General features: G+C 37.9%; 1 protein-coding gene across 1 annotated transcript in view; it reads left to right on the top strand.

Annotated features, from left to right (window-relative positions):
• LOC130243039 (mannosyl-oligosaccharide 1,2-alpha-mannosidase IC) overlaps positions 1-17,233 on the top strand; it is a 327,298-nt gene that overhangs the window by 153,360 nt on the left and 156,705 nt on the right. The window lies entirely within an intron of this gene.

The following is a 17,233-nucleotide window of genomic DNA, read 5'->3' as shown; positions in this document are numbered from 1 at the left end:
AATGCAACTAATTGTGAGCAAAAAAAAGCAGTGGTTTGGCAATTCCCAGTGGAGACTATTCAGCACTTGTATGCGCTCGTAACATTTATTTACTGAATGGCTTGAATTGATTTCTGGAATAGCGAGAGAAAGCAATTTTCCTGTAGCTGTTTATGGGGAATGCTTTTGACTGAGCTGTAGAATATGTATGCATTGGGTTTAAGCTTTTTTCTTTCAGTGTTTCAATATATACACTGTAAAAATATCTGTGAATTAGCAGTAATTTCCGTATTGTGATTCATGTTTTAATTTTTTATTATTTATGCTTTTGAATTGCTTTATGGGACCTTGATCTTTCTTCCAACAACTTTTATCCTTGAAGAGTCCAAAAGGTGAATTTTCTGAACATTTTTAATAGTTTGCAGTGCTATATTGTCTGGGTTGGTGTTGTATATTATGCTACAAAAACCTTGTAATAAACTGCCAGTACATTTTCTGTTATTTTACAGACTTGTTTCTCTATACATTATTTCTTATACATTATTTCAAACGACTTAAAGGGCCCATAGTTTACCTCTTTTTAATGATTTAATATTAATATTATGGTTCTTCTGAGTGTGCCAGTTTAGGTTCAGTTTAAAACACAATTCAGATTGTTTTATTATAATGTGTTAAAAAGTGTCATGTTGGGGGCGTGTCCACAGCTCGCTGATTTAGGGGTGTGTTGCTTCACATGTAGACTAGTTTCGGCTTCGCGCCCAACGTAACAAGGGGGCGGGGCCATGAGCTCACCCGCTCACAGACAGGCAGACTGAGAGGAGCAGGAGAGGATCCGCATTCAGTCGTACATGTACGGCTTGGACACAGACCAAGCAGAGAGAACAAAATCATTTGTGTCTTTGTACAGTTTTACAGCCAACTGTGTGCTAGTTTCAAATGCCGAGCTTGTACACCGAGACTAATAACCATGCACACTGAATTAACTTTGACTGAGGCACCAGATGCGCCGCTCGAAGCCGCGACACGGCACACCAGACACTCTCTGTGGCGCGGCAGAAACATGAAGTGTCCCGAATCGTCGCGCCACGCATTTTTGAATTCTAAACATAGGTTTCTGCAGCGGTCCGCGGCGCCCAGCCGTCGACTTGAGTGTACCCTGATAGAAACCTATGTTTAGAATTCTAAAATGCATGCTAGTTAAGATCACAGGGAGCTTCTGGGATCGCGAGAAATGCAAACGGCTGAAGTATAAGGTAGACTCAATGAGAAGTACACATGTTTGCAAACCTACCTAAAGATACAACCAATAATTCCGATTAGAGTGATAATGTGGAGAATATTGATCTTGTGTTGAGCCCAATGAGCCTTAATCTAAAAATAGAGCTAGGGTGTTTCTTTAGTGATATCGCTTCGACTCATGCTGAAAATGGCGGACGTGAATCAACAAACTGAGGATATAATGATGTGCCTGTCAATCAATATTGGTGGGCGGGGGGACCGCTCTCCTACTTAAAGTTGCGGTCGGTTTAAAAACCGCTCCAATTGGTCCACCGTTTTTTATGTTGTTAAATTGAAAAAAAAAAGCACTGGGTGTGCTTATATCACCCCAATATGACGGTCTATACACCATTCATGCACATATGTCTGTCCAAACAGCTTGAAAAGTAGATTTTTTACCATAGGTGCCCTTTAAATATCAATAAAAGTCACTATTTTAAACTGAAGAGTTGAATTCTCAACATCAAAAGTCGATAAAACAGAAATCAACTACCAATAATGCAATTCACAACTGTAAATAAGCGAAAAACACATGTGAATCACAAAATACAGAAACTGTATTGTAGCCCTGTGTGAAAAAGTTTTTGCCCCTAAACCTAATAATTGCTTGGGCCACTGTTAGCAGCAACAGATAACTTGCAATGAGTCTGTGGAGGACATCGCTCCTCCACAGACAAATTACAACAACAGGATTGTTGTAATTTGAGCATGAATCGCCTTTTTAAGGTCTTTTCACAGCATCTCAATTGGATTCAGGTCAGGATTTTGACTAGGCCACTCCATATTTATTACACTGTAAAACCCAATAAGTTAAGGTAACTCAAAACATTTGAGTAAACCGATTGCAACAAACCATTCAATTTAAAAAACGAATCCAAAGGAGTATTGTGAACTTAATCCATTTGAGTAAACGAAGCAATTTGAGCACAGTAAACCCTGATACATGAAGAGAACTCAAACCAACTGAGTACTGTAAAACCCAATAAGTTAAGGCAACTCAAACCGTTTGAAGAAACCGAAGAAACTACAAACCAGTTAAAGTTAGTTTAGTTAAAAAACTCATCTATATGAGTACTGTGAACTTACTCCATTTAAGCTGAAGTAATGAGGTATTTAATTAGCTAATTACCTTCAACACTGAGTTCAAAACTCTTTTCAAATGAGTAGATTTAACTTTCAGTAAATTTTGAGTCTCAGCAAGAAGGTTGCTGGCTCAAGCCCCTGCTGGGTCAGTTGGCATTTCTGTGTGGAGTTTGCATGTTCTCCCCTTGTTAGCGTGGGTTTCCTCCGGATGCTCCAGTTTCCCCCACAGTCCAAACACATGCGCTATAGGGGAATTGAGTGAGCTAAATTGGCCCTAGTGTTTGTGTGTGTGTGAGAGAATGTGAGTGTATGGGGGTTTCCCAGTACTGGGTTGCAGCTGAAAGGGCATCCGCTGTGTAAAACAAATGCTGGAGAAGTTGGCGGTTCATTCTGCTGTGGTGACCTCTGATAAATAAAGGAACTAAGCCGAAAAGAAAATGAATGAATGAATAATTGTTTCAAAAGATAGCATATATATTCGATTAACATCCTTATATTTCACAACAGTCTATTTTCAAAGCTTTATCAGCTGTAATTGTTAAGTTTTGGTTTTCTCCATGAGGGAAATTAACAGAGAGCTCTTACATCCAGACAAACATTACTGTTGTTCTCTATAAGCTCCGGTTGCCGTAGAAACAGTCTCGAGATGCAACTTGAGACTGCACGTGTGCATTGCTGGACCAACCTGAAACATGCTTTTGTTCTGCCATTAGGTTTTATTGTTGAATTGAAATATGCTATCTGAGTTTGACAAGCAGTTTTTGAGAGTTTGCTATTTGAAGTAGACAGACGATGGTCTTGTGTCTTCAAAATACCTGTGTGTAAGAATGGGCTTTAAACCACAGCGGTTCAAACTGTAGTTCTGCCGAGTGACTAAAAAGTTATCAGTATTGATGGTAAAAAACTGTATATTCTAGTCAAACCATTCTTCTGCAATCTTATACCAAAACCAGAAATAAGGGCAGTATTAATAGCTAAAAATGTGGGAGAGCGTTGATATTATGTGATTGTATTGTATTGCAATATGGAGAAATTAAGTGTTGATGTTAAATCAAAAGTAATTCACAAATACTTGAAAATGAGATGATTTAATGACAATAATTCTCTATGTTTACAACTGAATTAAATACACAATAACTGTATAAAATGATAAAATATGAAATGATAAACCATATGATATAAATTGTACCCAGCTTAAATGTAAAATTAAAGTTACCAGAGGTAGAAGGAGAGACACAGGGGGAGGGAGAGAGAGACAAAGAGAGCAGGCCCAGAAGTTAGCCTGATTGCAGTAGAGTCAGAGAGGATAGACTCCAGAGGAGGAGAGGAGCAGAGCAGGAAAACACAGAGACAAAAAAAGAGACCAGAGCAGAGTTTACCACCAATTTTGTATCTTTCTTGACCATGTGACTAAAGCCCAAATACTGAGACATTCAAACTGACTAATCAACATGTGACCACATCATAAAACCCCCAAAGTCCACACACCAGGCCCTGATCTGATCAGTATCTGCCTGGAATTTGTGTGAGCCTTTGTTGAAAAGACATATAGACAAATGCATATGATAGTTTTCATTTCTACATGTGAATGTTGCTGCTATAATGATGTGGACTCAATAATGACAAAGAATTACTGAGTGAGCACTATTGAGAAAAAGCAGGTGAAGAAGTATAAATCATGCATAATTCTAAATACCACCATGCAACTTGATTTGTATCAATATTAAAATCTGATACGTGGAATTTGGAAATGAATGCAAATTACATACATGAAATACAAGTTCGTATTTGGATTTTACATACAGTTGAGATGAGTTATTAGCTCCTCTGTTTATTTTTTCCACAATTTCCATTTAACGGAGAGAATTTTTTTCAATACATTTCTAAACATAATAGTTTTGATAACTCATTTCTAATAACTAATTTATTTAACCCAGGCTCATTATGAAAACTTAGTCCAGAGGACGTTTCTGGAGACCGCGAAATACGTCCCGGGTGGTACGTATTTATGCAGTTTTTGGTTTTCGAGAATCCGCGAGAGGCTGTGTGCGCTTTTTTGCTTCTCAGATGTCTCCAGCGAGTGCCGTTCGCGCCTGCGCTGTTATTGCGTAAACCCACCAGAGGGGGCTGTTAAACGAACGTCTGTCTGTCCGACTGGCTGAATGATTCGAATGGGCGACCGGCAAATCGGCCAGCCGACCCACCCTCCTCCTTCCCTGAACCCAACAAATTTTACCGATTGACCCACTCGCCCGCCTGCTTACTTCTCTAAACCCAACCATCAATTTACAAAAGCCGTCCAGAAAAAGAAAAGCCCTCGTCTGATTTTTTACCACGTTTTCGTATTTTACCACATTCTCACCCTGTTATGAACTTCACTTTATTTCCTGGATTCTGTTTTAGTCTTACCTGATTTCTGGAACCGCTCTTCCACGGACTCGAATCCGGTCGTCGTCGTCATGGTCAATTCCTCTCTGCATCTCAAGTCCTCCGACGTACAGGACGAGCTAACTGGACAAACTGGTTGCGGCGGGAAAGCCCTCCACACGAAGGTAAGCGGTCAGCCGGTAAGCGATAAAAGGAATGGCGTCATACCGCCCCGCGATAAAAATGAAATGCAACCATACGTACCTCCGGCTACATAATTCGTGGCCTCCATAAACGTCCCGCACTGTTCTCACGTAAACCCACCAGAGGCCGCTGTTAAACGAACGCCCGCTTACTTCCCTAAACCCAACCATCAATTTACAAAAGCCGTCCAGAAAAAGAAAAGCCCTCGTCTGATTTTTTTTACCACGTTTTCGTATTTTACCACATTCTCACCCTGTTATGAACTTCACTTTATTTCCTGGATTCTGTTTTAGTCTTACCTGATTTCTGGAACCGCTATTCCACAGACTCGAATCCGGTCATTGTCGTCATGGTCAATTCCTCTCTGCATCTCAAGTCCTCCGACGCACACGACGAGCTAACCGGACAAACTGGTTGCGGCGGGAAAGCCCTCCACACGAAGGTAAGCGGTCAGCCGGTAAGCGATAAAAGGAACGGCGTCAAAAATGAAATGCAACCATACGTACCTCCGGCTACATAATTTGCGGCCTCCAGAAACATCCTCGGGACTACGTTTTCAGAATGAGCACTGTCACCTCACAGCAAGAAGGCCGCTGGTTCGAGTCCCGGCTGGGTCAGTTGGCGTTTCTGGAGTTTGCATGTTCTCCCCGTGTTGGCGTGGGTTTCTTCCGGGTGCTCCGGTTTCCCCCACAGTCCAAACACATGCTGTAAAAGTTAACTAAATGAACTAAATTGGCTGTAGTGTATGAGTGTGTGTGTGTGAATGAGTGTGTATGGGTGTTTCTTAATACTGGGTTGCAGCTTGAAGGGCATGCACTGCATAAAACTGCTGGAATAGTTGGCGATTCATTCCGCTGTGGCGAAGTCTAAAATAGAGACTAGGCCGAAGGAAAATAAATGAATATGTGAAATCTCTAAATATGTTCTTATGTCATAGATGTAATTAGCATATATTTCCATATATCAGATTTCTCTGTGGGTCTCAGTTTGTCAGTTCAGTGGCTGTTCATTCAGCTTTTAACCACTGTATTTCTGCCTGTATGTTTCCTGTCCTCTTGTGCTCCTTCTTCTGCTGTTTCCACAGCAGCTGCTCACAATCACCACCAGCAACAGAGATCCTGCATCCGGCTCATCCATCAGCCTCCTGCTTTTCATCTCTTACTTTGATAATTGCCTCAAATTGCTTCTCTATCAAGAGTCTGGGCTCCATTATGCACCAACACCAATCGCTTGGTTATTTGAGCTTTTTGGCTATTGATTAAATATCAGCCTGTTAAAGGATGATGCAGATTTGGGTCTGATACTGTAGTTGACTAGAAGTGGACATTAAATACAACTGATGACTCCCAGGCTGGCTAAGACTAGCTCAAGGTAATGGGGGTATTTTTTCCTAGTCTAATATATCTGTAATTAATAACCTAATGCAGTGGTTCCCAAAGTGGTGAGATATATCCAGCTGCAGACCCGTAGAACCACACACGTTTCAGGCACACACAATCCAGCACACACGATTTAGGCAAACCATATATGGTTACGACTGATGTTAATGTTATTAACGTATTCTCGGACATCGTCATCAATATAATTTTAGATATTGTTAATAAATATTCTACACAATAAACAAATGTTTACTTATATACACAAATTTACTAATAATGTAGACAAATATTGCGATCGAGACGGGCGAATGGGAAGCATTGTTTCCTAACTCCCTTTAATATAATAGACTGAACAGTTTTCTATCAGTCATCATAGATGATCAGTCATTATTGTCTGACAGAGTCAATATCGCAGATACTCCTTTGCTGGCCTTGATGAATGATCTAAATTTGACAGATTTAATTTATATAATGGATTCATTTATAATGAAGGAAATAATAGCAAGTTAATATAGGCAATAATACAATTTTATATGAATAAAAATATTTTTACATGTAATAAATGTCTAACACTATATTAATATTTTACTCAAGCGATTTAATAGTAATTATTTGCTTACTTTTCTAATAACTTTTTATTAATGATTTTCCACTTTATATGTGTATATATATATGTGTGTGTATATATATATATATATATATATATATATATATATATATATATATACATATATACATATATACATATATACATATATATATATATACATATATATATATATATATATACATATATATACATATATACATATATATATATACATATATACATATATATATATATGTATGTATATATATACAAACACATATATATACACATACATACATACATACAAACACATATATATACACATACATACATACATACATACATACATATATACATACATACGTACATACATATAGGTTTATTTAAATTATTTGAGTGCAGAAACTGCTGAGATGTTAAAATGATCGTTGTGATTTAATAATGATGATATAATGACTGAAATGAGAAACCATATTTGTGAAATTCAGTAGGTGGCGATAATGCTCCTAAGGAGAAAGTTAGTTACCATATATGGTTTGCCTAGATCGTGTGTGCTAGATTGTGTGTGCCTGAAACGTGTGTGGCTCTGCGGCCCTGCAGCTGAATATTATTTAATGTGGGTGTTGTGGGACAATGACAGGCGGTCGCTTGGTGATTTCCAAAAATCAAATCAATTTTAATAAACTATTAAAATTACTATATTTTATACATAATCTGTAGAAGATAAAATAGTTAAATTAAAAATACAGCATGCAAATAGAAATCCTCAGTTTTCACTGTTTTGGATTGGTTTGCGACACTTTAAACTTTAAACTTTAAACATTGAGCCGACCAGTTTCATTAAGTGAGATTAATATTAAATTAAACAAATTAATACATTAATTACATTTACAGTTGAAGTCAGAATTATTAGCCCCCCTGAATTATTTTTTTCCCCAATTTCTGTTTAACGGAGAGCAGATTTCTTCAACACATTTCTAAACATATTAGTTTTAATAACTCATCTCTAATAACAGATTTATTTTATCTTTGTCATGATGACAGTAAATAATATTAAACTAGATATTCTTCAAGAAACTTCTATACAGCTTAAAGTGACATTTAAAGACTTAACTAGGTTAAGTTATTGTAGACAAGTTATATTATAACGATGTTTTGTTTTGTAGAATATCGCACATACTGTGAAAATTTTCCTTGCCCTGTTAAACATAATTTGGGAAATATTTTTAAAAAGAAGAAAAAAGGGGGGCTAATAATTCTGACTTCAACTGTGTGTGTGTGTATATATATATATATATATATATATATATATATATATATATATATATATATATATATATATATATATATATATATATATATAATTTTTTTTTACATTTTTATTAATTTGTGTCTGTAGGTTTCAATTACATTGCATATTTTTAAGGTTAATTACTTAAAGTGTGTTTTTTTTCTTTAAATCTCTAAGAGTTTGCACTTCAGACTTAACATTTATATCCCATTACAGAGGAATGTATTCATGAATAATTTAACCACATTATTGCAACATTTTGTTCAATAATCAACATTTCTGGCTGTTTGCATGATTACAACATTTGGCTCTAATATGACTCTTATTTTCAGTCTCATATAAAGAAAACATCTAAGCAACAATTTTTTTAAGTGTTCCATTTGTCACAATTTATCAACTGGTGTGTGTAGATTTCAAGTTTAATTCATATTTTAAAGGCTGATTTCTCAAAATATGTATTTACAATTTTTGTTTTTTATTTATATCTATATTCTGGATATTATGAAAGGTTTTTGTTCATACAAAATTACCTTTAATATATACAAAATTGGGGTGACACGGTGGCTCAGTAGTTAACACTGTCGCCCCACAGCTAGAAGGTTGTTGGTTCGAGCCCCAGCTGGGTCAGTTGGCATTTCTGTGTGGAGTTTGCATGTTTTTCCTGTGTTGGTTTCCTCTGGGTTCTCCGGTTTCCTCCACAGTCCAAACACACGCGCTATATAGGGGAATTGAATGAACTAAATTGTCTGTAGTGTATATGTGTGAATGTGAGAGTGTATGGGAGTTTCCCAGTACTGGGTTGCAGCTGGAAGGGCATTTGCTGCGTAAAACATATGCTGGATAAGTTGGCGGTTCATTCTGCTGTTGTGACCCCTGATGAATAAAGGGACTGAGCCGAAAAGAAAATGAATAAATTAATATTTAAAACTTTGTTATACCAAAATTATTTGATTATTTTTGTCTGTCTGTTTGCATTGCTCCTATTAATAAACTAATTATTTATCATTACTAACTAATAATCACTATTATTTAACTATTATTTAATTTAAAAAAAACAGTTTGAACCTGATTTCATCAAGTGTTACATTTTTTGTGCTAGAATTGAATGCAAACTAGCACATATTTAATGAAATCATTTGCATAGTGCAGTAATTTGGAACATTTGTCTTGCCTTAAAGGAAATCCTCCTGTGAGCTGCTCTATTTGAGAACGCATGAAACATGACTGTGTGTAAATCTCTTCTAAATGCCTCTGCAAAGGTGACTCACAGTCATCACTGATGGCTAATTAACTCTAAAGGAGCTCTAATATTTAACACTTTTCAGAGGATTCTCACCAGCTTAAAGGGAACTGAAATGTTGAGGTGTTTTAAATGAGTTAAATGGCAACATTTCTTAATGAATTTCCCCTTGAAACAGTCGAGACTCAAGACATATAGTTTCAAAGATGATATGAACAGTTTTATTGCTTGTAAATTTCACAATTATTGACATAAACAGCAAATAACACATTGAGTTAAACATAAAAAGGACAATGGAAGTATTGTTTTGTAGTAAATAATCTATTATAATATGTTATATTTTATTTTATTATTCATTCATTCATTCATTTTCTTTTTTCGGCTTAGTCCCTTTATTAATCTAGGGTCGCCACAGTGGAATGAACCACCAATTTATCTAGCACATGTTTTACGCAGCGGATGTCCTTCCAGCTGCAACCCATACACACTCATTCACACACATACTACACAATGGACAATTTAGTCTACCTAATTCACCTGTACCGCATGTCTTTCGACTGTGGGGGAAAACGGAGCACCTGGAGGAAACCCACGTGAACACAGGGAGAACATGCAAACTCACACAGAAACGCCAACTGACCCAGCTATATATTGCATTATATTATATTATATTATATTATATTATATTATATTATATTATATTATATTATATTATATTATATTATATTATATTATATTATATTATATTATATTATATATTATGTTATGTTATATTAAATTAAATTATATATTATATTATATTATATTATATTGTTATTATATTATAATATATTATATTATGTTATTATATTATATTATATTATATTATATTATATTATATTATATTATATTATATTATATTATATTGTTATATTATATTATATTATTATTTTATATTATATTATATTATATTTTATTATATTATATTATATTATGTTATATTGTTATATTATGTTATTATATTATATTATATTATATTATATTATATTATTATATTATATTATATTATATTATATTATATTGTTATATTATATTATATTGTTATATTATATTATATTATTATATTATGTTATTATATTATATTATATTATATTATATTATATTATATTATATTATATTATATTATATTATATTATATTATATTATATTATTATATTATGTTATTATATTATATTATATTATAATATATATTATGTTATGTTATATTAAATTAAATTATATATTATATTATATTATATTATGTTATTATATTATATTATATTATATTATATTATATTATATTATATTATATTATATTATATTATATTATTATATTATGTTATTATATTATATTATGTTATTATATTATATTATGTTATTATATTATATTATATTATAATATATATTATGTTATGTTATATTAAATTAAATTATATATTATATTATATTATATTATATTATGTTATTATATTATATTAAATTATATTATATTATATTATATTATATTATATTATATTATATTATATTATATTATATTATATTATATTGTTATGTTATGTTATGTTATGTTATGTTATGTTATGTTATGTTATGTTATGTTATGTTATATTAATCTGATAATTATCGAATAATCTGATATTATGGGATTACTAAGTACACGCCCATAAGTGCAACATGATGTCATTAGTATTTTTTGTGCATTTGTCTTATCTTTTATGTGTGATGCATAAATAAATACTGTAAATCTGTATTTCCCCAATAAACAGTGTTTATTTAAAGTGTTATTCAAAAACAACAGCCTTATTCACAGCGAAGGCTGTTTTGTTGCGGCATCAGATCCGTGTTTCCTGACGTTCAGTGCAGAATTAATTGGCTCTGCGGTTATTAGTGAGGTGTTGTAAAACTCACATCATTAATTTACTGTGGTGTTTGGGCAGAATAGACCCTGTCGTCTTGTTGTCATGTCCTACAGTGTGTAGGTGAAAGGCATGGAAACATTTGCAGGTCACATTTCAACACAAAATCATTTCAAATTCAATTTGCATGAAGAAAAGGGTGCTTGCTCAAAAGGCAATTAACATTTTCTGCATTGTCTCGTTTTTAATGACAATAGTGCAGCCTTGGTTACTTGAGGTGTTTTTGGTATTTTTCCTCCAAAGGCATTTTTAGAATACTCTTTGAAGCCTTGAACCAAATTAGCTTCGAGGTGAATCACAACTTCACCAACTTTGTTTTTAAGCATAAGAAATTCCAGCTTAAATTTTGAAACATGAAAAGATTTATGGGCGATGCAGTGGCGCAGTAGGTAATGCTGTTACCTCACAGCAAGAGGGTCACTGGTTCGAGCTGGGTCAGTTGGAGTTTCTGTGTGGAGTTTGTATGTTCTCCCTGTGTTCACGTGGGTTTCCTCCGGGTGCTCCGGTTTCCCCCACAGTCCAAAAACATGCAGCACAGGTGAATTGGGTAGGTTAAATTGTCTGCAGTGTACGAGTGTGTATGGATGTTTCCCAGAGATGGGTTGCAGCTGGAAGGGCATCCGCTGTGTAAAACATATGCTGGATAAGTTGGCAGTTCATTCTGCTGTGGCGACCCCAGATTAATAAAGGGACTAAGCCAAAAAGGAAGTGAAGGAATGAAAAGGTTTATTTTGTAATTAAATGTTCTTTTATGACAGTACTATTAAAAATAAACCAATAGTTTTGTCACATATATGTTAGAAATACATTTGTTTAACATTTTGTACAACAATTCTATCAGCACTTGTTATTTTACACTATCGTTGCATGATGTGCTAAAATAACTCTATTGTACGTCTATTCCAAATCCTCCCTACCAGACTCCACCCACTCTGACCACACCCACTCTGAATCAACTCTTTCAAACTCCACCCACTATAACCACACCCATTAGGCCTCTTAAACTTCACCCACTCAGGTCACATTCACTGTGCCTCTCAATCTTAAACTCCACCCACTATGACCACTCCCACTCTGAACCACTCTGAACCTGCCTGTTCAAACTCTGCTCACTCTGACAACACCCACTACGAACCTGCCCTACTGCCATTACCTCTCTGAGGCATTACCTCTTTGAGTTCGCTTTTTCAGACTCCACCCACTTTGACCATGCCCACTCTGAATCTACCCTCTCAATCTCCCCCCACTCTGGCCTAGCCCACTCTGAACCTGCCCTCTCAAGCTCCACCCACAATAACCACACCCATTACGCCTCGCAAACTCCATCCAATCAGACCACACCCACTCTAAATCTGCCCTCTCAAACTCCACCCACTCTGATCATGACCACTCCAAATCTGCCTTCTCAAACTCCACCCACTCTGGCCATGTCTATTCTAAATCCGCCCTACCAGACTCCTATTACTTCAACCATGCTCACTTAGAATCCTCATTCTCAAGCTCCACCCACTCTGACCACGCCCACACTAAACCTGCCCTCTCAAACTCCACCCACTCTGATCTTGACCACTCTGAATCTGCCCTCTCAAACTCCACCCAATCTGACCACATCCACTCTGAATCTGCCATCTCAAACTTCACCCACTATAACCACACCCATTAGGTCTCTCAAACTCCACCCACTCTAAATCTACCCTCTCAGACTCTCCACCCACTATGACCACGCCTACTCTGAATCTGCCCTCTCAAACTCCACCCACTCTGGGCATGTCTATTCCAAATTCGCCCTACCTGACTCCACCCATTTCAGCCACGCCAACTCCGAATCATCCCTCTCAAACTCCACCCACTATAACCACACCCATTAGGTCTCTCAAACTCCACCCACTCTGAATCTGTCCTCTCAAACTCCGTCCACTCTAAATCTACCCTCACAGACTCCACCCACTCTAGTCACACTCACTGCGCCTCTTAAACTCCACCCACTCTGACCACACCCACTACGAATCTGTCCTTCTAAACTCCATCCACTCGAAATGTGCCCTCTGTGACACCACCTACTCTGGCCATGTCTATTCCAAAACTTCCCTACCTGACTCGACCCGCTCTGCCCATGCCCACTCTAAACCCTCCCACCAGACTCCCCCCACTCTGACCACACCCACTCTGAATTTACCCTCTCAGACTACCCACTCTGGTCACATCTATTCTGAACTCCACCCACTTTGGCCACACCCACTTTGAATCTTTCCTCTCAAGCTCCACCCACTCTGGTCACTCCCACTCCGAACTCACTTTCTCAGGCTCAATCCACTCTGGCCACTCCCTCTCTGAATTTACTTGCTCAAACTCCACCCACTTTAGCCACACCCACTACGAATCGTCTCTCTCAAGCTCCACTCACTTTATCACACTCGTTCTTACTCCGCCCTCTCAAACTCCACCCACTCTTGCAGTCTTTCCCATTGACTAAACCAGTACTTCATGACCTTTTAAAAGAGGCTTCATCTTCTTTGGCCAACATATATTGCCCTTGAAAGACCTTTTTGTCTTGGTTACAGGGTGAAAGATGAGAGAAATGTGTTCCTGACAGGTTACACGAGCTTCAGTTTGTTTGTTCTTCCAGAAGTTTGTTGCAATTTTCCTGCTAGACCTCCGCGCTGGGATGAAAGACCTCGGCCAGATAAAAGCCCATTAATGGCCACACGCTCGCTTTCATCTCATCTGGGGATCGAATGAAGCGCACAGGGGACTCATTATGTTTCCATTTGGTCAATATATATATATTTCTCTCTCTGTGTGCAAAAACAGCTTTTCAGGCGAGCCGATATGCGGACGGTTTGATGTGCCATGCAGAGGCTTATGCAATTTTAAGATAGATGTTTCACAGTGAGCAGCAATTTATCAAAGTGTCAGACATGGGAATGTGTTCTTCATTTGGGGGAAAATGCACTGGATGTTTCTGTAATGGCTTTATTTGCTCATCATTTAAGCTGTCCGAGTCATTTACAAAGCGCTGTTTTCTGAGATCTTAATAAAGGCCTTCCGTCTGCATGTCTGAGACGTGATCTTATTAGTTTTTGCTGGTTTTTGTATGTAAATCGTGGTGGCAGCACATAGAGTATAACACTGTATCTGCATATGGACAGATTGTGAGGCATAATTCCTTAGATTTACAAGCTGTCCAAACATTTATGAATCCTTTTATTAGGGCCATCTGGATTTCATGTGTTGAGGTTTATATGCAAATACTAACTACTGTAGATCAGACAGGAGTATGTATTTGTGTTATTTATCTATATAAAATTCTATATAAAATTAGGTTTTACTCAGTGAGGATGTGTTACATTATCAATACTGACATTTATAATGCTACACTCTAAAGATAAATTGGTAGGCTGTCATAACTCAAAGTTGGATCAAATATGGACAAACCCAAAGCTGGGTTAACTTTTTCAATTAAATGAAAATTATATTTTTAACCCAACATGTGGGTTAGGACATTCCAGCATTTCTTAGTGTACAAGATTTTTTATTTTGAAGATATTTGTTGGTTTGAACTGTTCATCACACTGAATCCACCCACTTTGACCACGGCCACCACAAATCTGCTCTGTAAGACTCCACCTACTGTTGCCACACCCACTCTGAATCTGCCCTCTCAGATCCCAACCACTTTGACCATATCATTTCTGAATCCTCCCTCTCAGACTCCACCCAATATTGTCACACTTACTTTAAAAAGTCCTTACCATACTCCACCCACTTATCACACCCACTCTGACTCACTCTGACACCTACACAAAATACCTCCTACCAGACTCCACCCACTCTGGCTGCACCCATTTTCAGTCCACCTTCTCACAATCCACCCACTTGGTGACTAGCCATGTCACTCCAAATTAGTCCTTACAGACTATACCCACTCCGGCCACTCCCACTTCAGATTCTTCCTCTCAGACGCCACCCACACTAGCCACTCCCACTCCAAAAATATTATCTCAGGTACCACCCACAGTTTTCACACCTACTTTGAAATTGGCCTCTTAGACTCCACCCGCTTTAGCCATGCCACTCCAAATAAGTCCTTTCCAGACTTTACCCATTCTGGCCACACCCACTCATAATCTACCTTCTCAGAATCCGCCCACTTTTCACACCTTCTCCAAATCTTCCCTAACAGACTCCACCCACTCTGGCCACACTCGATTTGCATTCTCTCTCACACTCCACCCACTCTAGCCAGCTCACCCCAAATATATCCTCTCAGGCTCCACCTACAGTTTTCAAACTTATTCGGAATTTGGCCTCTTAGATTCCACACACTCTGGCCACTCCCACTCTGAATTCAGCTCTCAGACTCCACCCACTCTAACCATGCCTCTCCAAATATGTCAGTACAGACTTCACCCATTTTAGCCACACCTGTTCTGAATCCACCCCCTCAGACTCCAACTACTCTAGCCATTGCTACTCTAAATTTAGCTCTCAGACAGCACCCACTCTAGCCACTCTCACTCTGAATTCAGCTCTTAGGCTTCACCCACTCTAACCATGTCTTTTCAAATATGCCCTTACAGACTTCACCGCTTCTGACCACACCCATTCTGAATCCACCCTTGCAGACTCCATCCACTGTAGCCACTCCCACTCTGAATTCAGCTCTCAGGCTCCATCCACTCTACCCACTCCCACTCTGAATTCTGCTCTCAGACTCCACCCACTCTAGCCACGCCTTTTTAAATAATTCCTTACAGACCAATTTACCAAATCTGACCACACCCATTCTTAATCCACCCTTGCAGACTCCACCCACTCTAGCCACTCCTACTCTGAAATCAGCTCTGACTCCACCCACTCTAACCACTCCCAATCTAAAAAAACAGCTTTCAGACTCCACCCACTCTAGCCACTCCCACTCTGAATTGAGGTCTCAGACTCCACTCACTCTAACCACACCTTTTCAAATATGCCCTTGTAGACTTCACCAATTCTGGCCACACCCATTCTGAATTCTTTCTTGCAGACTCCACCCACTCTAGCTACTCCCACCCTAAAACTAAACTCTCAGACTCCACCCACTCTAGCCACTCCAACTCTGAACTCAGTTCTCACACTCCATCCACTCTAGCCACTCCCACTCGTAATTCAGCTCTCAGACTCCACCCACTGTAGCCACTCCCACTCTGAATCCACCCTCTCAGACTCCTCCCACTCAAGCCACTCCAACTCTGAATTCAGCTCTCAGACTCCACCCACCCTAGCCATCCCACTCCAAATATGTCCTTACAGATTTGCCCATTCTGGCCACACCTATTCTAAATCCAACCTCTCAGACTCCACCTGCTCTAGCCACTCCTACTCTGAACTCAGTTTTCAGACTCCACCCACTCTAGCCACTCCTACTCTGAACTCAGTTCTCAGACTCCACCCACTCTAGCCACTCCCACTCGGAATTCAGCTCTCAGACTCCACCCACTCTAGCCACTCCCACTCTAAATCCAACCTCTCAGACTCCACCTGCTCTAGCCACTCCCACTCTGACTTCAGCTTTCATACTCCACCCACTCCATGACCATTCTTACTCAGGGGTGTCCTGGAGGGCTGGTGTCCTGGAGAGTTAAGCTCCACCCCTAATCAAACATACCTGAACCAGTTAATCAAGCTCTTACTACATATACTAGAAACTTCTTGGCAGGGTTCGTTGAAGCAAGTTGGAGGTAAACTTAGCAGGACACAGGCCCTCCAGGACTGAGTTTGGACAACCCTGTTCTAACTTAATATACTAAAAAATAGTAAAATATTAGGTTGGTGTTTGTGCTTTAATCATAATTGGATGCTAATGAGTCAGAACTGTACACTGATATGCAAATATTTTTGCACAATAAA

Source organism: Danio aesculapii, chromosome 16, assembly GCF_903798145.1.
Source record: "Danio aesculapii chromosome 16, fDanAes4.1, whole genome shotgun sequence".
In the NCBI taxonomy this organism is placed as follows: Eukaryota; Metazoa; Chordata; class Actinopteri; order Cypriniformes; family Danionidae; genus Danio; species Danio aesculapii.
This window is presented reverse-complemented; position numbering and strand designations above follow the sequence as displayed.